Source organism: Oncorhynchus clarkii, chromosome 26 (genome assembly GCF_045791955.1).
Source record: "Oncorhynchus clarkii lewisi isolate Uvic-CL-2024 chromosome 26, UVic_Ocla_1.0, whole genome shotgun sequence".
NCBI classification, from domain to species: domain Eukaryota; kingdom Metazoa; phylum Chordata; class Actinopteri; order Salmoniformes; family Salmonidae; genus Oncorhynchus; species Oncorhynchus clarkii.
In genome coordinates this window covers 4,674,572-4,699,736 of record NC_092172.1, presented here as the reverse complement: position 1 = coordinate 4,699,736, position 25,165 = coordinate 4,674,572, and the positions used below count along the sequence as shown (strand labels likewise).

The window sequence follows — 25,165 nt, the reverse complement described above, 5'->3', positions numbered from 1 at the left end:
TCCAGTAGCGTGTGGACTAGCACACTCCCTTCCCCAGTGTAGTATGGACTCTCTCAGTAGAGGTCTCTGTGACCTCCAGCTACCTTTTTATTTGTTTCAGGTGGTTGAGTTCAATAAAGCGGGTGTCAGTCGGCCTGGCCCGTAACTCACATAATTTAGTACACCATGACTGACTCTCTTCTCCCCTGCCTCTCGGCTCTTCCACAGCTGCTCCCTATACTACTGCTAGTGCAACCTCTTTCTTAATGAACAGAATTTCCCTTACTCAGACAAAACATTAGCAAAAGTTGCTTAATTGGCAGGAGGGATGGGGCAATTTCTTATTGTGCGAGGTGCTCAAGTTCCAATCTGTTAGTCAAAACCCATAGAACGCTGTGAAGCACAGAGCCAGAGCGCTGACTTCATTTATAGCATGTTACTTTACAGCCACTGCATTCCAATTAAGGCATTTATCAGTGCCCAAATATGCCATTTTCAACCTGTATACAGGTACGAGTGTAAGGGGCTACTACACTCTCACCTGCTGTGTGTTTTAAAACACCTACACCCGTTTTATACCAGCTCTCCACTAGCACCACCAATGAAGGGACAGTGCTTCCAAACAAAACTCATTTTACCACCCTTAGACCACCAAACACTCTCCTCATTCGGCATATGCCTGAATGTAGCTTTGAGTTAGGGGCCATTATTGTCTGTTATTATTACCATTATGCACGGGAGTGTCGTATAAGCAAAACAATGGGATTGCAGGAGAGGGGACTTTTTAATTTTACAGCCCACTGATTCGCTGTCGGTGTGTGTGTGTTGGCATGCAGGCAGTGTCACACTAGGCCTCCCAGCGCGGCAGGACAAAGGTGAGGACATGACATTGTACTCCAGATGCATACCTATACTGACACATGCACGCACTCACACACACATACACACACCTCAAAACCCCTTCCTCTTCTCCCAAGACCCACTCTTTTCCTCAGAACCGCTCAGCTGGTGTGTGGGGACATGTGTGTGTGTAATCACAGTGCCTGTGTGTAGTATCTGTCACTACCCCACCGTGGAAGTTAATGTACAGGGATGCAAACTTGTCACCTTTCGGCGAAATTCGCCTTTTTGAATCCAAAATAGGTGACCTACATGCTTCTTGTAGATCCGATGAGAAAAGTTTTGGGCGGGAGTCACTACTGATTGTAGGCGAAAGAGTGATGCGGGTTTGGAACAACACTGGCTGTATCCCAGGCTCAGCCAATCGTTCACATAACAGAATGCAGCACGCGACTGAAGAGAGAAAAAACAACCAATTTGCTAGTTACATCATCAGCGCTTGCACGATAACGAAGAGGTAGGTGAGAAGCCTGACCATGGAGACGGGGGTGAGAAGATGATGAAGTATACTTCATGAGCCTTAACCGAAAAACAACTGGCATTTGGAAAGTTTGAGGTGAGGGAAAAGTGTGGTGGAACAAGTATTGTTAGCATTAAGTATTCTCCGTTAGCTAGCCAGAGAAATGTTGAGCAACATTAGAACATTTACCTGATCAAATAATTGAGTTCATAGTGTGAGAATTAGCTGGCTAATAGTCAGACAGCTAACGTTAGCGCATTTGATGTTGTAACGTTAGCTAGCTAACGTTAGTAACCTAACCAATTCGCTATAGTATTAACTGGTTTACGACTCCTTGCCTTTCCTCAAATTACAACGTGTTTGTTGCTTATTGGACCCTGGCAATCTGTGTGAAATGTTAACTAGCTAACAAACTATCTGTGAATGGATATTTTCCCTCTAGAGTATGTGGTTAATTTTCAGAATGAGGGAATTAGGTGAAAATGAGGCGTTGCTTGTTAAACAAGTGGATTCAGGATTGAAGTATAGCTGGAGCTGGGCCTGGTTTAAGCTGGATGCCACCATAGAGGTGAAAGGAACACCACACACTTGGCCTCTTTCTCACTTTTTCAGTCAGTGGATTAAAAGGGGTATGCCAGGTGTACTGTCTGCCTGAAAGAGATCAATTATGCCAACAAAGGGTAGCATGCTCTGCTGGCACATTGTAGAACAGATGTCCACAGGCAGAAAGTTAACAATGTAATAATGTGTAGCCCAAAGAGATTGCTTTTGTTGTGTTGAACTTGACAGTAACACGTGTGAGTGAGGGAGGGTTATTACATTTTTTTCTTTACTTGGTCTTTACTTATTTTTGCACACATGTAGCCTTGTGCACTTGATCGATAACCACTATAGTGGCCACTATAATAGAGCAAAATAGAATGCCTGTTTGTTTCATTCTATTTCTACATTAAGATGTTTTTTTCCCCAAGTGCAAAATTTAGATGTGTGTGGTCATAATAAAGGCTGTCATGGCTACCTGCAATATTAGTGTATTGTTTTTTTTCTCAAGACTTGAGTGTCATTTGCAGTAAAGTCTAAGCAACAAATAACATTGGATTGCTTACTTTACATATTTTAGCTTTGAGTTTCACACGTTATTTTACACACAGAGACTGGACATGTAGATCACATTCTTTGTTGTTTAATTAGTTAACCTGCATTTCCCCCTAGCAGGGATTCAGTGCAAAAAAAAAGTGTAACCTTTTTGGGCCCTCAACAGTTTGCATCCCTGTATATAAGGATATGTAATTAAAATTTGAGCCCGACCAATTAGGGCTGTGACGGTCTTGGAATTTGAGGTTACAGTAATTGGCCAGGGCAATGTACACGTCACCAACATAGCTGTTCAGGGTGGTCAAAAAAGGGGAGGTCGCAATTATGTTTGTACACAAGTTTACATGGATATGCTTTTAATACAAAACCTACATGAAACAAACCATTACACTTCGTTATTATCATAGCTTATTATTATTATTCAGGTTATTACTAATAAATATTAATCAACAAATGAAGAAATGCCAGTCTGGAGAGGATCTGTTGCGTTTTTGTATTGACACAACATTAATGGACACAACAATAGGTTCCCGAGTGGTGCAACGGTCTAAGGCACTGCATCTCAGTGCTGGAGGCATCACTATAGACTCGGGTTCGATTCCAGGCTGTATCACAACCGGCTGTGTTTGGGAGTCCCATAGGGAGGCGCACAATTGGCCCAGCGTCGTTAGGGTTTGGCCGGGGTAGGCTGCCATTGTAGGTATGAATTTGTTCTTAACTGACTTGCCTAGTTAAATAGATACAGGGGGATACCTAGTCAGTTGAATGCCTCTGAATCTGAAAGGTGCGTGGAGCTGCCTTAATCGACAATCATGTTTTCGGCACTGTCACGTTCTGACCATAGTTCTTTTGTGTTTTCTTTGTTTTAGTGTTGGTCAGGATGTGAGCTGAGTGGGCATTCTATGTTGTGTGCCTAGTTTTCCCGTTTTCTATGTTTGGCCTGATATGGTTCTCAATCAGAGGCAGGTGTTAGACATTGTCTCTGATTGGGAACCATATTTAGGTAGCCTGTTTTGTGTTGGGTTTTGTGGGTGGTTGTTTCCTGTCTTCTGTCTTTGTGTCAATGCACCAGATAGGACTGTTTTGATTTTTCACATTTGTTGTTTTGGTATTTTTTAGTGTTCACGTTTATGGTCTTTATTAAAAATGTTGAACTCTAAACACGCTGTGCTTTGGTCCGATCCTTCGTCCACAGAAGAAAACCGTTACAGGCACCCGGGGAACCTTTCGGTTACTGGCTCAACGCTCTAACCACTAGGCTACCTGCCTCCCAACAATGGAGTGAAAATAAAGATATATGCTTACCTTGTCTGTTGGCTTTTCTGCACATATATTTTTTTTAAATGCAGATCCCATTTTTATGCACAAAACCATTCAAATTAAGTCCAATGGGTTTTCTCCCACTTTTCCCGAAATATTTGTATAATGTCACAAACCACCACTTTCCTACATTTGACATTTGCAAGAAGCAGGCCAGGTGCTTCCATGTGTGCTCAGGAAAAATGTACAGGACAGAGTAGGAAAATCAAACCAAATGTTAGTGCATTCGGAAAGTATTCAGATCCCTTCCCCTTTTCCACATTTTGTTATGTAACAGCCTTATTCTGAAATTGATTAAATTCCCCCCCCCCCCCCCCATCAATCTACACACAATACCCCATAATGACAATGTGAAAACAGGCTTGAAATGTTTGCTAATTTATAAAAAAACAACTGAAAAAACAAATTTACATATGTTTTCATACCCTTTACTATGTGACTTGAAATTGATCTCAGGTGCATCCTGTTTCCATTGATCATCCTTGAGTTGTTTGTACAACTTGTCCACCTGTGGTAAATTCCATTGATTTGACATGATTTGGAAAGGCACACACCTGTCTTGTTAAGTTCCCACAGTTCACAGTGCATGTCAGAACAAAAACCAAAGCCATGAGGTTGAAGGAATTGTCTGTAAAGCTCCGAGACAGGATTGTGTCGAGGTCCCCAAGAACACAGTGACCTCCATCATTCTTAAATGGAAGAAGTTCGGAATCACCAAGTCTCTTCCTAGACCTGGCCACCCAGCCAAACTGACTAATCAGGGGAGAAGTGCCTTGGTCAGGGAGGTGACCAAGAACCTGATGGTCAATCTGACAGAACTCCAGAGTTCCTCTGTGGAGATGGGAGAACCTTCCAGAAGGACAACCGTCTCTGCAGCACTCCACCAGTCAGGCCTTTATGTTAGAGTGGCCAGACGCAAGCCTGCTTGGAGTTTGCCAAAGGGCACCTAAAAGACTTTCAGACCATGAGAAACAAGATTATCTGGTCAGATGAAACCAATGATGAAACCAAGATTGACCTCTGGCCTGAATGCCATATCTATGGTGAAGCAGCATCATGCTGTGGGGATGTTTTTCAGCGGCAGGGACTGGGAGACCAGTCAGGATCGAGGGAAAAATGAACGGAGCATGATTTTAACCTGTTTCAGAGCGCTCAGGACCTCAGACTGGGGTGAAGGTTCACCTTCCAACAGGTCAACAACCCTAAGCACGCAGCCAAGACAACGGAGGAGTGGCTTTGGGACAAGTTTCAATGTCCTTGAGTGGCCCAGCTAGAGCCTGGACTAGAATCTGATCTAACATTTCTTGAGAGACCTGAAAATAGCTGTGCAGCAACGCTCTCCATCTATCCTGACAGAGCTTGAGAGGATCTGCAGAGAAGTATGGGAGAATCTCACCAAATACAGGTGTGCCAAGCTTGTAGCATCATACTCAAGAAGAATTGAGGCTGTAATCGCTGCCAAAGGTACTTCAACAAAATACTGAGTAAAGGGTCTGAATACTTATGTAAATTTGATGTTTAAAAATGTCTAAAAAACTGTTTTTGCTTTGCCGTTATGGAGTATTGTTTGTAGATTGAGGGAAAAAATAATTTGATACATTTTTGAACAGGGCTGTAATGTAACAATGTGGAAAACGTCAACAGGTCTGAATACTTTCCGAATGCACTGTATTTAACAGATGTTATTGCGGGTGTAGTGAAATTCAACAATGCAGTTGTATCACATTCTCATTGCTCACATGGAGCGCAAAAATTATGGTATGAAATAAATCAAAACTTGTTTCTCACAAGTGTAGCAGGTTTTGAACTCTGCTAGCAACGTTTCCACTCTGAAAATGACAGTGGTAAATTGCTGTAATACATGCATTAACATAAATTAAATCAAATCAAATCAAATTTTATTTGTCACATACACATGGTTAGCAGATGTTAATGCGAGTGTAGCGAAATGCTTGTGCTTCTAGTTCCGACAATGCAGTAATAACCAACAAGTAATCTAACTAACAATTCCAAAACTACTGTCTTGTACACAGTGTAATGGGATAAAGAATATGTACATAAGGATATATGAATGAGTGATGGTACAGAGCAGCATAGGCAAGATACAGTAGATGGTATCGAGTACAGTATATACATATGAGATGAGTATGTAAACAAAGTGGCATAGTTAAAGTGGCTAGTGATACATGTATTACATAAGGATACAGTCGATGGTATAGAGTACAGTATATACGTATGCATATGAGATGAATAATGTAGGGTAAGTAACATTATATAAGGTAGCATTGTTTAAAGTGGCTAGTGATATATTTACATCATTTCCCATCAATTCCCATTATTAAAGTGGCTGGAGTTGTGTCAGTGTGTTGGCAGCAGCCACTCAATGTTAGTGGTGGCTGTTTAACAGTCTGATGGCCTTGAGATAGAAGCTGTTTTTCAGTCTCTCGGTCCCAGCTTTGATGCACCTGTACTGACCTCGCCTTCTGGATGATAGCGGGGTAAACAGGCAGTGGCTCGGGTGGTTGATGTCCTTGATGATCTTTATGGCCTTCCTGTGACATCGGGTGGTGTAGGTGTCCTGGAGGGCAGGTAGTTTGCCCCCGGTGATGCGTTGTGCAGACCTCACCACCCTCTGGAGAGCGTTACGGTTGAGGGCGGAGCAGTTGCGATACCAGGCGGTGATACAGCCCGCCAGGATGCTCTCGATTGTGCATCTGTAGAAGTTTGTGAGTGCTTTTGGTGACAAGCCAAATTTCTTCAGCCTCCTGAGGTTGAAGAGGCGCTGCTGCGCCTTCTTCACAATGCTGTCTGTGTGAGTGGACCAATTCAGTTTGTCTGTGATGTGTATGCCGAGGAACTTAAAACTTGCTACCCTCTCCACTACTGTTCCATCGATGTGGATAGGGGGGTGTTCCCTCTGCTGTTTCTTGAAGTCCACAATCATCTCCTTAGTTTTGTTGACGTTGAGTGTGAGGTTATTTTCCTGACACCACACTCCGAGGGCCCTCACCTCCTCCCTGTAGGCCGTCTCGTCGTTGTTGGTAATCAAGCCTACCACTGTTGTGTCGTCCGCAAACTTGATGATTGAGTTGGAGGCGTGCGTGGCCATGCAGTCGTGGGTGAACAGGGAGTACAGGAGAGGGCTCAGAACGCACCCTTGTGGGGCCCCAGTGTTGAGGATCAGCGGGGAGGAGATGTTGTTGCCTACCCTCACCACCTGGGGGCGGCCCGTCAGGAAGTCCAGTACCCAGTTGCACAGGGGGTGGTCGAGACCCAGGGTCTCGAGCTTGATGACGAGCTTGGAGGGTACTATGGTGTTGAATGCCGAGCTGTAGTCAATGAACAGCATTCTCACATAGGTATTCCTCTTGTCCAGATGGGTTAGGGCAGTGTGCAGTGTGGTTGAGATTGCATCGTCTGTGGACCTATTTGGGCGGTAAGCAAATTGGAGTGGGTCTAGGGTGTCAGGTAGGGTGGAGGTGATATGGTCCTTGACTAGTCTCTCAAAGCACTTCATGATGACGGAAGTGAGTGCTACGGGGCGGTAGTCGTTTAGCTCAGTTACCTTAGCTTTCTTGGGAACAGGAACAATGGTGGCCCTCTTGAAGCATGTGGGAACAGCAGACTGGTATAGGGATTGATTGAATATGTCCGTAAACACACCGGCCAGCTGGTCTGCGCATGCTCTGAGGGCGCGGCTGGGGATGCCGTCTGGGCCTGCAGCCTTGCGAGGGTTAACACGTTTAAATGTCTTACTCACCTCGGCTGCAGTGAAGGAGAGACCGCATGTTTTCGTTGCAGGCCGTGTCAGTGGCACTGTATTGTCCTCAAAGCGGGCAAAAAAGTGATTTAGTCTGCCTGGGAGCAGGACATCCTGGTCCGTGACTGGGCTGGATTTCTTCCTGTAGTCCGTGATTGACTGTAGACCCTGCCACATGCCTCTTGTGTCTGAGCCGTTGAATTGAGATTCTACTTTGTCTCTGTACTGACGCTTAGCTTGTTTGATAGCCTTGCGGAGGGAATAGCTGCACTGTTTGTATTCGGTCATTTTACCAGACACCTTGCCCTGATTAAAAGCAGTGGTTCGCGCTTTCAGTTTCACGCGAATGCTGCCATCAATCCACGGTTTCTGGTTAGGGAATGTTTTAATCGTTGCTATGGGAACAACATCTTCAACGCACGTTCTAATGAACTCTCACACCGAATCAGCGTATTCGTCAATGTTGTTGTCTGACGCAATACAAAACATGTCCCAGTCCACGTGATGGAAGCAGTCTTGGAGTGTGGAGTCAGCTTGGTCGGACCAGCGTTGGACAGACCTCAGCGTGGGAGCCTCTTGTTTTAGTTTCTGTCTGTAGGCAGGGATCAACAAAATGAAGTCGTGGTCAGCTTTTCCGAAAGGGGGGCGGGGCAGGGCCTTATATGCGTCGCGGAAGTTAGAGTAACAATGATCCAAGGTCTTTCCACCCCTGGTTGCGCAATCGATATGCTGATAAAATTTAGGGAGTCTTGTTTTCAGATTAGCCTTGTTAAAATCCCCAGCTACAATGAATGCAGCCTCCGGATAAATGGTTTCCAGTTTGCAAAGAGTCAAATAAAGTTCATTCAGAGCCATCGATGTGTCTGCTTGGGGGGGGGATATATACGGCTGTGATTATAATCGAAGAGAATTCTCTTGGTAGATAATGCGGTCTACATTTGATTGTGAGGAATTCTAAATCAGGTGAACAGAAGGATTTGAGTTCCTGTATGTTTCTTTCATCACACGATGTCACGTTAGCCATAAGGCATACGCCCCCGCCCCTCTTCTTACCAGAAAGATGTTTGTTTCTGTCTGCGCGATGCGTGGAGAAACCCGTTGGCTGCACCGCCTCAGATAGCGTCTCTCCAGTGAGCCACGTTTCCGTGAAGCAAAGAACGTTACAGTCTCTGATGTCCCTCTGGAATGCTACCCTTGCTCGGATTTCATCAACCTTGTTGTCAAGAGACTGGACATTGGCAAGAAGAATGCTAGGGAGTGGTGCACGGTGTGCCCGTCTCCGGAGTCTGACCAGAAGACCGCCTCTTTTCCCTCTTTTTCGGAGTCGTTTTTTTGGGTCGCTGCATGGGATCCGCTCCGTTGTCCTGTTTGTAAGGCAGAACACAGGATCCGCGTCGCGAAAAACATATTCTTGGTTGTACTGATGGTGAGTTGACGCTGATCTTATATTCAGTAGTTCTTCTCGACTGTATGTAATGAAACCTAAGATGACCTGGGGTACTAATGTAAGAAATAACACGTAAAAAAACAAAAAACTGCATAGTTTCCTAGGAACGCGAAGCGAGGCGGCCATCTCTGTCGGCGCCGGAATGTAACCTAATGACTGGTATAAACATAAAAATGCATGTTTTACAAACGGTAGGTTACCAAATGGGTATTCATAGGCTACTATTCTACTTTGCGGGGATAGGAGGATGTCAATTTTTTTTGTGTACGGCAGCATATCGCCCAGGACCGGTCCTGATCAGCGTTGATTAGTCTATATAATAAGAAAATATTCCGCATCAAATTATACCATGCCAGGTTGGAGAGGATTGGCTCATTGTCCATTTGACACATTAGTGCATTATAGGCTTCAGAGCCAGAACAACCTTGTCGGCTGCTGTTGAATAATTCATGAATAGTCAGACATATCCAACCTTTTTATTTATTTACTAGCAAGCAATCAAAACGAGCCACGCATCAATTTTTTATTTTTATTGAACTGCCATAGCCTATAGCCATCTACACCCCCGCGCATCTAGCAATTAGCTGCTCGAGAAAGTTGGAAAGAGGAGATGTAGAAAGTTGAATAGATAGAGTTAGCAAAACAATTGCTTATAGTCATTAGTAATCATTCCCGCTGTTATGTAAAGTTCAACTACATGAAAATAAAGAAAAAAATATATACAAAAATGAATATAGGCCTATTTAAACGGTTTTGCTGGTTATTTTATTTTCATGACGGTCTCTATCCATAACCGCCAGTTACATGGTTATTCAATTACTGTCACAGCCCTACGACAGATATGCTATTTTGTGTCCAATTCAGATTTTTTTTGGGGGGGGAGACAAAAATTACAATATATATATATATATATATATATATATATATATATATATATATATATATATATATATATATATATATATATAATGAAACATTTTAAAGTTACATTTTTCTACACTGGATTCTCATAAATTGCCATCCTATGTTGATTTCTTACATTGTGACAATAATGACACATCATGATTATGGTTCAGATAAGTGTTCAGATAAGCATTAGATTCCCTTTTTCCACCCTATTTCGGCCGATACCGATATAGCTTTAAAAAGCCTATATCGACCGATAATGTCTGAACCGATATATTGTTCGGGCTCTAATTAAAATGGTTGCTGTACGCCAGACAGGAATCTCGCTCTCACTCGCTCATATGTTTAAATTAGAAAACAGGATGAGTTAAGTTACAGTCATTGCCTTTGAAAAATGGGAGATTATTGATGGATGACAAGGCATTTTATTATACAGATAATCTGATTGAATTGTCTGATTAGTCGAGTGTTGCATTGAAAGCTATACTGTTGTTTAATTCTTCAACCAGCTGCACTGGAAGCCATGCTCACAGATAGGAATACTTTAGGAACAGCACCCTGATGGAGATTTGAAGACTGAACCATATTGGTTTTTAAAGGAATGTTCCACTCAAAATACTATCGAACTGTGTCATTGGCTGGTCTAGTTGTAGTGTAGTGCTGCCACACCCAGACCACATTTGTCCCTGGAGGCAGCAATTCCATCCCCCAATCCTCAACTCACATTCTCTGCTTTATCCCTCTCATCGATCTCCCAATCTACATTACTATCCTAAATTTGTCAATAAAATGTTCAAATACCTTAACTATACACTCAGTGGCCTGTCTGTAGGACCGAACCATTTTTGTGAACAGGGTGGTGTACCAAATAAACTAACCATTGAGTGTATATAATATAGATTTTTTGGGGCTGTAGGACATTGGGGAATAAACTATGCTTTATTTATAAGGAGCACGTGTGCACCTAAATTGAAAAATATAGGCGCACACAAAGAGATTTATAAGCACAATTACAAATATTTGAGGTAATAAAGCTAGAATCCAACATTTTTCGAGGTGCAAAAAATCCAGGTGCATTAAGGTGCCTATGCGAGTTAAATAGACTCACTGTAGAGCCCTGTACCCCCACGGGAGTTGTGGCATAATCCTGCTACTCTGATACTGATGGATTTAGGATGATGAGACGTGTGTATTTAACCCACAAGGGGTACAGGATTAACACCACAAGCAACCAGAAGAATGTCTCTGTCTCTGTCTATGTCCGTCTCTTTCTCTAACACATACACACACTCTCTTTCGCTCTCTTTCTTTTGGTCATTATCTCTTTCTACCTCTCAACGCCCCTTTCCACCCCCCCACTCCCCTCCCCCAGTGTCCTGGCATTGTCCTCTAAATTACCCCAATAATGAGATTACAGTGTTTCCCACTCCTGAAGGGAGGGAGAAAAAGGAAGGGAGGTAGAGAAGGGGGATAGCGAGAACGTTAGAGAGTGATTCTGGGAGAATGTGATAGCGAGCGAGAGAGGGAGCGGGAGATAAGGATCAGCGCTGCAGAAATGCACTCTTGGGCCGTGAGTAATTATTCTGTCCCCAGTAACATTAGCTGTCATGATAATGGAATATGCACAGAGATTGATACCCTGGGTTGCCGGTCAGAAAAGGAAGGATCATTTAAACAGGGTGCACTCTCGTAGTCACCACATCAGTACGGACTCGAATGTATTGTGTATACACACACCTCATCTGTACTGCACACACACACACACACACACACACACACACACACACACACACACACACACACACACACACACACACACACACACACACACACACACACACACACAAACCTCTGTGTGAAAAGGCCACAGGGGAGGAACAATTATGTCCTACTTACCCAAAATGGCTTGGCTTTTGACCAATGTTAGAGTAGTAGGTTGGGTATATGTCGGAACTGATTCACTGTTTGCTGTGCCTCAACTACGGGGACTTTTTTTTATACTTGAGAGAGATAATAGACCACTTAATAAGAATAGCAGTCCTAACCTTAGAATATTACACAAAAGCCGTGTGTTGTTAGGAGATCATAGTACAGCTATTGATTTGTTACCATGATTACAACAAATCTATTCTAGAGTTGAATGTAAGTGTAAAAGTACCAATGATGTTGAGTAGAACTGTGCCTGATCCATGGATTTGGCCTATTTGCTGAAAGCATCATTCAACACTTTGTTATTTAACATCTCATTTGTTAATTTTGGATTAAATGAAAAAGTACATTAATTAAGATAAGAAAATGAAACACTCTGGCTGTAATTTTGGACTATCGCATAGTGTCTTGTTTCATTATTGCAATAAAAATGTTTTGAACAGGAAAGATAACATGTTTTTTCTTTTAATGTCTCATTTCCTCTTAGGTCGAACCAGCTGTAGGACTGGGTCACTCTGATAAAAGGCAGGATAGAGGAGGTCAAACTGCCCCTTGAGATGGTGGACATCATCATCTCAGAATGGATGGTTAGTTCACTGTTCGCACTCATTATTTTAGTTGTTTATTTTAGGTTCAGTTATCACTTGAATAATTACAGGTTGTGGTTTAAAAAAATGTGATGGACATTCCAAAGATACTGTATATTTTTCTAAATATTTCCTGAATCGTCTTGAATTTAAATGGAAATTCCCCAAACCCTGTAAAATTGGAACAATATCTCAACGTACATTATAGAAACCTCCCCATCAGTAGCAGCAGCTGTGACTATTTTAAACATGGCATGTTCAGAATTAGCCCCGGCCATGTCCCCTCCTGAATACTTAACCAGGGAAGCAGAGTTACTTGGAGTCGCTCTGAGCACTGATGCCCATTTGTCAGCCAGATCCTCGCCGGCGATACGGACGTAGGGGTTGAAAGTTGAACACCACTGAAGTCATCCTTAATTCATGAGCAGGCCGTATCTGTCCTCACTCACGTCCCACCCCAGCCTTCCCCGAACCCCTGGGGTCACACGGGGGGGGGTCACAGAACAGAGCATTGCGGTTCGCACGGACACTCACACCGTTACAGGGGGAAATAGTAATTCACAGCGTGACGCGAATCTCTAATGACACCGGCTCGCAGAACGCTAATAAGTCTGAGAATCTTCCTGTCACTCCTCATCACCGCAGCGACTGGACATTTCTCAAAGAGTGCAGGGCCCCAAAACACTGCCCTGGGATCTGCCTGTGTAAAGTGGAGAAATGACAGCCCTCGCCGAGTTGTAAATTAATTGAGTCTGCGACCTTGTTGGCGGTAAGTAGAAGTAAGTCTGAGTCCCGACAGCAAGAGACTGATGTAGCCCTATGTCTTACAGCGGTTTAGTCCCAACAAGGTCTTCAAGTTGTCGTCAATGGATTTGAACCAGAATACCAATCCTTTTATAGATGTGATCTGATGCAAGTATTTACCAACAGAGTGATATAAATCACTTATTTTAATACCTCAGGAAGTTGTTCTTGCCATCATGACTTTGATTCATCTATAGGCTATCAATATTACTAACTTATCAATTTGCCATATTAGCCTGGGTGTGGGGCTTGACTTTGATGACTTTGTGTAGTGGCTTTACTCATAGACTAGAGTGATTTTGGCAGAACCTAGGACTATGCTGATCCCCATGCCAAGGTGTCAGGCTGTGAACGTTGTAATATATCACTAAACTGGCCCCCTATGCCCCCCAGCGCTGTCCAGCACACAGAGGAGATACACACACACACACACACACACACACACACACACACACACACACACACACACACACACACACACACACACACACACACAGAGATGACCAACACACACTCATGGGTACACACACACACACACACACACACCCAAAGAGCACAGGGGTAGACAGAGGAGAGCAGTGCCAACCAGGTACCCTGAGCCTCCTAATGCTTCCAACAAGGGACAGGGAATATGGGTTATACCTCTGCCAACCAGCCAAAAGGATGGTAGGGATACACAGGAGGGACATCACTAAAATTAGACACTTCTGGAGAAGATGGCTGCTTCTTTTTACTCTTGAAGTAATCGGAGAATATTAAAGGCACATAACAGTTTTAATTCAGTTTGACTTGGAGTACTTTTTACAAATATTTGACTCGCTTTGGAGAAATATGTTTTATCTCTGAAATAATCATAACAATGGCAAAGAAAGCATCCTTTGTGTTATGATAACAATTTGTCATATGCTACTACTCGTAGTGTTTGATTGAAAATATTGGCCCTTGGTGAAGCCTACTCAGTAATACACACACTAGTAATACACACACACACACAAGTTAACTGGGTGATGTAAAGTGATCCATCCAGTAAGGTCTCTCTACCCCGAGGGAGAAGCGACAAGTTCCATCAGAAAATGTCTGAACTTCTGGCAGACTCCCACTTTCAGACTAGACAATAGGGGGATCATTCGGGCTGGTGATTAACGGGGGTGAGGTGGAGGTGGAGGGGGGGTTCATTTTGTGAAACAAGTCGCCTGTCTACCTATCCAGGGTTTTGTTTGAGAGATGGCCTTTAGCTGTGCCACTGTTGTTTCATAACTCAAAGCATTGATTCGTTCCTTTCTCTGTTCTACTCTTTCTTCTGTCTCTCACAAAGAATGTGTCCCAAATGGCACACTATTTCATATATAGTGCACTAATTTTGACCAGTGGCCACAGGGCTTTAATCAGAAGTAGTGCACTATGTAGGGAATAAGGTTCCATTTGGGATGAAGCCAGAGTTAAGAGACTTCTGACTAGGGGGAGGAGGGGCTGAATTACTGAGAAGCTAAATAAAGATTGTCACCCAGAGATCAATGAGGTCTGATGGGTCTAGGTGACTGTTTATGATGAGAGGGGGAGGGGGGACTCTCATGAGTGAAGTTGGCTTTTAGAATCCTTTTGTAGCCTTGAACCCTCAGACTTTAGGTGTAGTGAAAAGGTACTAGAGAGAAACTTTCGGGCTGAAGTATTAATATGGAAATCCACATTGAGGTCTCTTCAATGTGATCGCAAAGCCTAATTCCATTGGTTGGCCTAGGTCACTGGGAAGTGATTAGCAAATACTGTAACTGCGAATAAAGAATGAAGCAGGGTGAGCTTGATTTGGAAAGAAGGCTGTCAGAAAATATTTTTTTTCTCCGGAAGGCGGTAGGTACAGTTGAAGTCGGAAGTTTAAATACACTTAGGTTGGAGTCATTAAAACTAGTTTTTCAACCACTCCATGAATTTCTTGTTAACAAACTATAGTTTTGGCAAGTCTGTTAGGACATCTACTTTGTGCATGACACAAGTCGTTTTTCCAACAATTGTTTACAGACAGATATTTCACTTATAATTCACTGTTTCACAATTTCAGTGGGTCAGAAGTTTACATACACTAAGTTGACTGTGTCTTTAAAACACTTGGAAAATTCCAGAACATTATGTCATGGCTTTAGAAGCTTCTGATAGGCTAATTGACATAATTTGAGTCAATTGGAGGTGTACCTGTGGATGTATTTCAAGGCCTACCTTCAAACTCAGTACCTCTTTGCTTGACATCATAAGAAAATCAAAAGAAATCAGCCAAGACCCAGAAAAAAATGGTAGACCTCCACAAGTCTGATTCATCCTTGGGAGCAACGCCTGAAGGTGCCACGTTCATCTGTACAAACAATAGTACACAAGTATAAACACCATGGGACCACACAGCCATACTTCCCAGGAAGGAGATGCGTTCTGTCTCTAAGAGATGAATGTACTTTGGTGCGAAAAGTGTAATCAATCACAGAACAACAGCAAAATACCTTGTGAAGATGCTGGAGGAAACCGGTATAAAAGTATCTATATCCACAGTAAAACGAGTCCTATATTGACATAACATGAAAGGCCACTTCGGTTTGCAACTGCACATGGGGACAAAGATCGTACTTTTTGGAGAAATATCCTCTGGTCTGATGAAACAAAAATAGAACTGTTTGGCCGTAATGACCATCGTTATGTTTGGAGGAGAAATGGGGTGGGCTTGCAAGCCGAAGAACACCATCCCATCTGTGAAGTACGGGGATGGCAGCATCATGTTGTGGGGGTGCTTTGCTGCAGGAGGGACTGGTGTACTTCACAAAAGCGATGGCATCATGCCTCAGTTAATAGGCCAAAATTCACCCAACTTATTTTAGGAAGCTTGTGGAAGGCCACTCAAAACGTTTGACCCAAGTTTTAAGGCAATGCTACCAAATACTCATTGAGTGTATGTAAACTTCTGACCCACTGGGAATGTGATGAAAGAAATAAAAGCTGAAATAAATCATTCTCTCTTCTATTATTCTGACATTTCACATTCTTATAATAAAGTGGTGATCCTAACTGACCTAAGACACAGGGCATTTTTACTAGGATTAAATGTCAGGAATAGTGAAAAACTGAGTTTAAATGTATTTGGCTAAGGTGTATTTAAACTTCCGACTAAAACTGTAATTGAATTGAGGAAAAGGCACTTTTCATAACTTATGAAGCAAAAAGAAGACGTGAAGGACTTTTGCTTAATGGTTGTGGTCTGTAGATTTGACAGTGTTTTTTTAATCATATTTTACAAGGATTTGTCTTGAAGTGTGCAAAGTTTGCCTCGACGTCCACTTTGGAGGGCACCAGAGTTCATTTGGGGAGAGTTCAGCAATTGTGGGTGCGCGCACACACAAACACACTGACTGTGCGCGTTAGATCTGTGGAGACAAATTAATGGCAGCCTCTCCTCTCTAGCCTCATTATCAGTAATAGGAGTTTCACCTGCCCATGTAGAGGACAGCAGTAATCAGTCATTCTGTCGCCCAGTCGGACTGACCGTCAGTCACTCACACATGCATAGGCACATACACTCACACAGAGACACACAGTTGAAAACACAAACATGTGCACATCCACAGACACAAACTGATTTTTTTTAGTATTTGTTTTATTTATTTCACCTTCATTTAACCAGGTAGGCCAGTTGAGAACAAGTTCTCATTTACAACTGCGACCTGGCCAAGATAAAGCAAAGCAGTGCGACAAAAACAACAACACAGAGTTGCACATAAACAAACGTACAGTCTATAACACAATATAAAAATCTATGTACAGTGTGTGCAAATGTAGAGGATTAGGGAGGTAAGGCAGTAAATAGGCCATAGATGCGTAATAATTACAATTTAGCATTAACACTGGAGTGATAGATGTGCAGATGATGATGTCCAAGTAGAGATACTGGGGTGCAGAAGAGCAAGAAGATAAATAGCAATATGGGGATGAGGTAGTTGAATTGACCTTCACCAACTTTCGGTTATTAAGTCAAGCTTTATTTATACAGCACATTTCAGACATGGAATGCAACGCAATGTGCTTCACAGGAAAGACAAATAAAACACTATGAAAATAAAAGCTGAAATATTTACTACACAACAAACCCAAGATAAAAAAACAAAAGAATGACAAAAACTGAACAACTAAAAAGCACCCTAAGGAAAAGCAAAGCTAAAAATAAGTTTTAAGATATTTTAAATATGTCCACAAAATACTTTCTCTCTCCAAGGCAATGGGTGATAGAAATAGCTCAACCCTTACTGTTGGTGTGATACCATGTGACCTAGCAGGACTAGAAAAGTACTTTTCTCCTCTCTTACTCTCTTAACTCTTGACCCAAATGAGGGGAAAGGACCACCATCTCCAACAGGATTGCCACAGGCCCTGGATCTTTGCCTTTGATGGCCAAAACTGGTAACTGATAAATTAGGGAAAAAGTACCTTTTAAAAGAATAGTCTGTAATCCAGTGCAGAAATTGTGACGGAAGTGCCCATGCACTAAACAGGATCAGAATAATAATTGGTCTTTAGGAAATATATATACAATGAGCAAAGTGATCATTCTGTTTTTATGTGGCTGCTATAAAAGTGAACTGTTTTCGTGTGTTCAGGGGTGTGTTCATTCCGCCAATTCTGTTGAAAAACGTTTCTTAAATGGAAGCAAACAGAACAAAACGGGGATAACATAACTGAATTTGTCTAATAGAAACTCTCATTTGCAACCTTTGGCCTAAAGAATACACCCTAGATCAGCTAAATGCAGGCAAGAGTGTGCAAGGCCGTATTGAATGTGTTACTGTCGGTCACCTTGATTATTCAAAATTCTCTCGAACTGTGCAACTACGTTATAAACTTTAATTCATAGGCTAGGTTGTAGAAACCTCATGATGAATAGAGGGAAAATTAGAGTATCATGTAGTAGCCTAAACCTATCGATGTTGCATTGAACTGGGTGAGTGGAATATGAATGAGTCATCCTACATGCTGGAATAGAAATAAGGCCATGCTCATAAAACAAATAATCATCCCCCCTCATTTTAAACAGCACCAACCGCCACTGGCCTGAATACACTCATGACTCAATTCTATGCACACAAATTATGATCTGCGTATCTGAATTGCTTTGTGAAAGCCTAACACTGTAATATCGTAGTTTATAATTTAGCTATACATGTTGGCAGTAGTAACTAGTAACAATTAAATTACAGTTGAAGTCGGAAGTTTAAAAACACCTTAGCCAAATACATTTAAACTCAGTTTTTCACAATTCCTGACATTTAATCAAAGTAAAAAAATCTCTGTCGTAGGTCAGTTAGGATCACCACTTTATTTTAAGAATGTGAAATGTCCGAATAATAGTAGAGAGAATGATTTATTTCATCTTTTATTTCTTTCATCACATGAAGTTTACATACACTCAATCAGTTTTTGGCAGCATTGCCTTTAAATTGTTTAACTTGGGTCAGACATTTTCGGGTAGCCTTCCACAAGCTTCCCACAATGAGTTGGATGAATTTTGGCCCATTCCTCCTGACAGAGCTGGTGTAACTGAGTCAGGTTGTAGGCCTCCTTGCTCGCGCACACTTTTTTAGTTCCGCCCACAAATTTTCTATGGGATTGCGGTCAGAGCTTTGTGATGGCCACTCCAATACCTTGACTTTGTTGTCCTTAAGCCATTTTGCCACAACTTTGGAAGTATGCTTGGGGTCATTGTCCATTTGGAAGACTCGTTTGCGACCAAGATTTAACTTCCTGACTGATGTCTTGAGATGTTGCTTCAATTTTTCCCTCCTCATGATGGCATCTATATTGTGAAGTGCACCAGTCCTCCTGCAGCAAAGCACCCCCACAACATGATGCTGCCTCCCCGTGCTTCACGGTTGGGATGGTGTTCTTCGGCTTGCAAGCCTCCCCCTTTTCCCTCCAAACATAACTATGGTAATTATGGCCAAACAGTTCTATTTTTGTTTCATCAGACCAGAGGATATTTCTCAAAAGTACGATCTTTGTCCCCATGTGCAGTTGAAAACCGTAGTCTGGACTCGTAGTCCTCCAGCATCTTCACAAGGTCCTTTGCTGTTGTTCTGGGATTGATTTGCACTTTTCGCACCAAAGTACGTTCATCTCTAGGAGACAGAACACGTCTCCTTCCTGAGCTGTATGACGGCTGCGTGGTCCCGTGGTGTTTATACATGCGTACTATTGTTTTTACAGATGAACGTGGTACCTTCAGGCATTTGTAAATTGCTCCCAAGAATGAACCAGACTTGTGGAGTTCTACAATTTTATTTCTGAGGTCTTGGCTGATTACTTATGATTATCCCGTATTGTCAAGCAAAGAGGCACTGAGTTTGAAGGTAGGCCTTTAAAATACATCCTGATACACCTCCAAATGACTCAAATTATGTCAATTAGCTTATCAGAAGCTTCTAAAGCCATGACATAATTTTCTGGAATTTTCCAAGCTGTTTAAAAGCACCGTCTATGCAAACTTCTGACCCACTGGAATTGTGATACAGTGAATTATAATTGAAATAATCTGTCTGTAAACAATTATTGGAAAAATGACTTGCGGCATGCACAATGTAGATGTCCTAACCGACTTGCCAAAACTATAGTTTGTTAACAAGAAATTTGGGGTGTGGTTGAAAAATGAGTTTAATGACTCCAACCTAAGTGTACGTAAACTTCTGACTTCGACTGTACAAGCTTTCAAATGATGCCCACCTTACAGTAATTCTGTAAAGGCGTAGATGCAGGGCTGAGTTCTAAACAAGTACAGTTGTGCGTTCTGTTGTTCCTCAACTGCACAACTAGGAGATCAAAAAAATAAAAAGTTGAAGACTCATCTTTGAGTCATAAGTGAATTGAAATTACTTAGGAACTGTGCACACTTTGGAGAGGTGTTTGGCTACTTGGAAACACCAGTTAGACCTCTCACTCTAACACTTGTCATTTTCTTTGTCTTAAATTGCACTTACCCCCAAATTTTTCACAAATATTCTTGTCATGTTACTGAATTTATCCAGAGTATTTTCAGATTTTGTTTTCAACAAATGCTGAGAAAAGTACAGTAAATGTAAAGTGCACATAAAATAAAAAGTGTAATGTTGGGATTCAGTCTTGTCAGGTGAATTGTTGTCCTCATCTTTAGTCTAATAATTTTTCCATAATCTTCAAACTGTTCCCTTTTAATTGTTACCATGGTTATGCATATGGTTTCAATATTTCTCCTGTAAGAAACATTTAAATTTAGCCCTATCCATATAGGCCAATTCCCATCAGTGTAAGGGGTTAATAGCATTAGTTAATCGCAATTAATCACAATGAATTTGCTCAAATATGGCACAAAATAAACATGTTTTCATTTATAATGTAGTGCATTCAGTTAGAGGCTTTGATTGTAAGGGATGGGAACACAACATTTTGTTTTGATAGTATTTTCGCCATAAACAACACAAAAGTAACTAACTGTAAACTAGTTATGCTCCCAGTGTTCAAGTCGGCCTACTCTCCCTCTTATCAATGTTCTTGAAGTTTAACACTTGCTCACAGCAGGGGGGGGGGGGGGGGGGGGGTCATTAGAATAATACCCAGCATGCTTTGCAACCACACAGCTGTATGTTTACATTTTAGCAGACACTGTGCATTCAACTAAGGTAGATGAACAACCACGTGTAAAACGTTTACATAACAGTTACTGAGAATGTTGTGGTAGTTAAGCCGGTCTGTTGGTTAGTTCACTGTACCTTTAAGCCCTGCTGGTTTAGGAGCTGGCAGAGAAGCTCATGGATGAGTAAGAAGCAGATGGGAGCACAATGCTCCCTATTGAAATCTTCACTATACTATTATTAATTGGAAATAAAACTTTGAAATGTAAAGTGCTTTTTTAAATTTAGTAGTTAGGATGAATGCAATTTAAAGAGCACAATTGATTCATTTGGGAAGTACTTGTTCTAATTGAGTATAAATATTTATTTAAAAACAAATATATATAAATATGTATTTCATGTCAAAATGAAGGTTTAAAAAATTATAATTTAATAATATATATTTTTTAAATATAACCTTCATTTTGACATGGAATACATATTGAGACCCAAGTCTCTTCCAAAATTATAATTTAATAATATATATTTTTTAAATTTAACCTTCATTTTGACATGGAATACATATTGAGACCCAAGTCTCTTTTCCAAATGCGCCCTGTATAATAAAATAAAAAACATTAAACACTAAATGTATACTGAATAAAACAATAAATGCAACATGCTACATTTTTTTTTTACTGAGTTACAGTTCATTTAAGGAAATCATTCAATTAAAATAAATTCATTGGGCCCTAATCTAGGGATTTCACATAACTGGGTAGAGGCACGGCCATGGGTGGGCACACCCACTTGGGAGCCAGGCCCACCCACTTGGGAGCCAGGCCCACCCACTTGGGAGCCAGGCCCACCCACTGGGAAGCCAGGCCCAACCAATCAGAATATTTCTTTCCACACAAAAGGGCTTTATATACAGTGCATTCGGAAAGTATTCAGACCCCTTGACTTTTTCCTTGTTTTGTTACTTTATAGCCTTATTCTAAAATTGCTTGAACACAAAATCCCATAAGGACAAAGCAAAAACAGGTTTTTATAAATGTTTGCATTTATAACAAAAATGTAAAAAATACAAAAAACAGACCCTTTGCTATGAGACTTGAAATTGAGCTCAGGTGCATCCTGTTCCCATTGATCATCCTTGAGCTGTTTCTACAACTTGATTGGAGTCCACCTATGGTAAATGCAATTGATTGGACATTATTTGGAAAGGCACATCTGGCTATAAAAGTTCCCCCAGTTGACAGTGCATGTAAGAGCAGAAACTAGGCCATGAGATCGAAGGAATTGTCCATAGAGCTCTGAGACAGGATTGTGTCAAGGCACAGATCTGGGGAAGGGTACAAAAAAAATGTCTGCAGCATTGAAGGTCCCCAAGAACACAGTGGCCTCCATCATTCTTAACTGGAAGAAGTTTGGAACCACCCAGACTCTTCCTAGAGCTGGCAACCTAAAGGACAGACCATGAAAAACAAGATGCTCTGGTCTAATGAAACCAAGATTGAACTCTTTGGCCTGAATGCCAAGCGTCACGTCTGGAGTTAACATGGCACCATCCTTACCATGAAGCATGGTGGTGGTAGCGTCATGCCTTGGGAATGTTTTTCAGCGGCAGGGACTGGGAGACTAGTCAGGATCGGGGGAAAGATTATGAGAGTAAAGTACAGAGAGATCCTTGAAGAAAACCTGCTCCAGAGTGCTTAGGACCTCAGACTGGGCGAAGGTTCACCTTCCACCAGGACAGCAACCCTAAGCACATAGCCACAACAACGCAGGAGTGACTTCGGGACAAGTTTCAATGTCCTTGAGTGGCCCAGCCAGAGCCCGGGCTTGAACCCGATCAAACATCTCTGGAGAGACCTGAAAATCGCTGTGCAGCGATGCTCCCCATCCAACCTGACAGAGCTTCAAAGGATCTGCAGAGAAGAATGAGAGAAACCCCCCAAATACAGGTGTGCCAAGCTTGTAGTGTCATACCCATGAACATTTGAGGCTGTACTCGCTGCCAAAGGTGCTTCAACAAAGTACTGAGTAAAAGGCAAGGAAAGGGGGATACCTAGTCAGTTGAACAACTGAATGCATTCAACTGAAATGTGTCTATCCTATTTAACCCAATCCCTCTGAATCACAGTACTTATGCAAATGTGATATTTAAAAGCATGTTTGTGCTTTGTTATTATGGGGTATTGTGTGTAGATTGATGAGGAAACATTTGTTTTAATCCATTTTAGATTAAGGTTGTAACGTAAAAAAAGTGGAAAAAGTCAAGGGTTCTGAATACTTTCCAAATACACTGTATACAGTTGAAGTCAGAAGTTTACATACACTTAGGTTGGAGTCATTAAAACTCGTTTTTCAACCACTCCACAAATTTCTTGTTAGCAAACTATAGTTTTGACAAATCAGTCATCCACTTTGTGCATGACACAAGTCATTTTTCCAGCAATTGTTTACAGACAGATTATTTCACTTACAATTCACTGTTTCACAATTCCAGTGGGTCAGAAGTTTACATACACTAAGTTGACAGTGCCTTTAAACAGTTTGGAAAATTCCAGAAAATGATGTCATGGCTTAAGAAGCTTCTGATAGGCTAATTGATAATTGACATAATTTGAGTCAATTGGAGGTATACCTGTGGATGTATTTCAAGGCCTACCTTCAAACTCAGTGCCTATTTGCTTGACATCATGGGAAAATCAAAAGAAATCAGCCAAGACCTCAGAAAAAAATGTGTAGACATCCACAAGTCTGGTTCATCCTTGGGAGCAATTTCCAAATGCCTGAAGGTACCACGTTCTTCTGTACAAACAATAGTACGCAAGTATGAAAACCATGGGACCACGCAGCCGTCATACCGCTCAGGAAGGAGACGCGTTCTGTCTCCAAGAAATGAACGCACTTTGGTGAGAAAAGTGCAAATCAATCCCAGAACAACAGCAAAGGACCTTGTGAAGATGCTGGAGGAAATAGATACCAAAGTATCTATATCCACAGTAAAACGTGTCCTACGAGTCCAGACTACGGTTTTCAACTGCACATGGGGACAAAGATCATACTTTTTGGAGAAATGTCCTCTGGTCTGATAAAACAAAAATAGAACTGTTTGGCAATAATGACCAGCATTCTGTTTGGAGGAAAAAGGGGGAGGCTTGCAAGCCGAAGAACACCATCCCATCCGTTGAAGCACGGGGTTGCAGCATAATGTTGTGGGGGTACTTTGCTGCAGGAGGTACTGGTGCACTTCACAAAATAGATGGCATCATGGGGTAGGAAAATATGTGGATTTATTGAAGCATCATCTCAAGACATCAGTCAGGAAGCTAAAGCTTGGTTGCAAATGGGTCTTCCAAATGGACAAGGATCCCAAGCATACATCCAAAGTTGTGGCAATATGGCTTAAGGACAACAAAGTCAAGGTATTGGAGTGGCCATCACAAAGCCATGGCCTCAATCCTATAGAACATTTGTGGGAAGAACTGAAAAAGCGTGTGCGAGCAAGGAGGCCTACAAACCTGACTCAGTTACTCCAGCTCTGTCAGGATGAATGGGACAAAATTCACCAACTTATTGTGGGAAGCTTGTGGAAGGCTACCTGAAACGTTTGACCCAAGTTAAACAATATAAAGGCAATGCTACCTAATTCTAATTGAGTGTATGTAAACTTCTGATCCATTGGGAATGTGATGAAACAAATAAAAGCTGAAATAAATCATTCTCTCTACTATTATTCGGACATTTCACATTCTTAAAATAAAGTGGTGATCCTAACTGACCAAAGACAAGGATTTTTTGTTAGGATTAAACGTCAGGAATTGAGTTCAAATGTATTTGGCCAAGGTGTATTTAAACTTCCGACTTCAACTGTAGATATTGTGTGATAGAGCAGTATGCAGTGCAATGTCAATTACATCGTCTTAGGATATATTGAGGTAGTAAGCAAATTGAAGTGGATCTAGGGTGTCAGGTAAGGTTGAGGTCAAATGATCCTTAACTAGCCTCTCAACTTGACTTGATGCTTATTTATAAAACCCTCTTAGGCCTCACTCCCCCCTATCTGAGATATCTACTGAAGCCTTCATCCTTCACATACAACACCTGTTCTGCCAGTCAGATTCTGTTAAAGGTCTCCAATGCGCACACATCCCTGGGTCGCTCGTCTTTTCAGTTTGCTACAGCTAGCAACTGGAACATCCTGCAACGAACACTCAATCACTTCATTCAAAGACTCAAATCATACACTCTTACTGACAGTTGTGGCTGCTTTATGTGATTATTGTTGTCTCTACCTTCTTGCCCTTTGTGCTGTTAACTGTGCCCAATAATGTTTGTACCATGTTTTGTGTTGATACCATG

At 41.7% G+C, this 25,165-nt stretch overlaps 1 pseudogene; it reads left to right on the top strand.

Moving 5' to 3' along the window:
• The window catches only part of LOC139385292 (protein arginine N-methyltransferase 3-like), a 142,661-nt pseudogene that overhangs the window by 33,446 nt on the left and 84,050 nt on the right, over window positions 1–25,165 (top strand).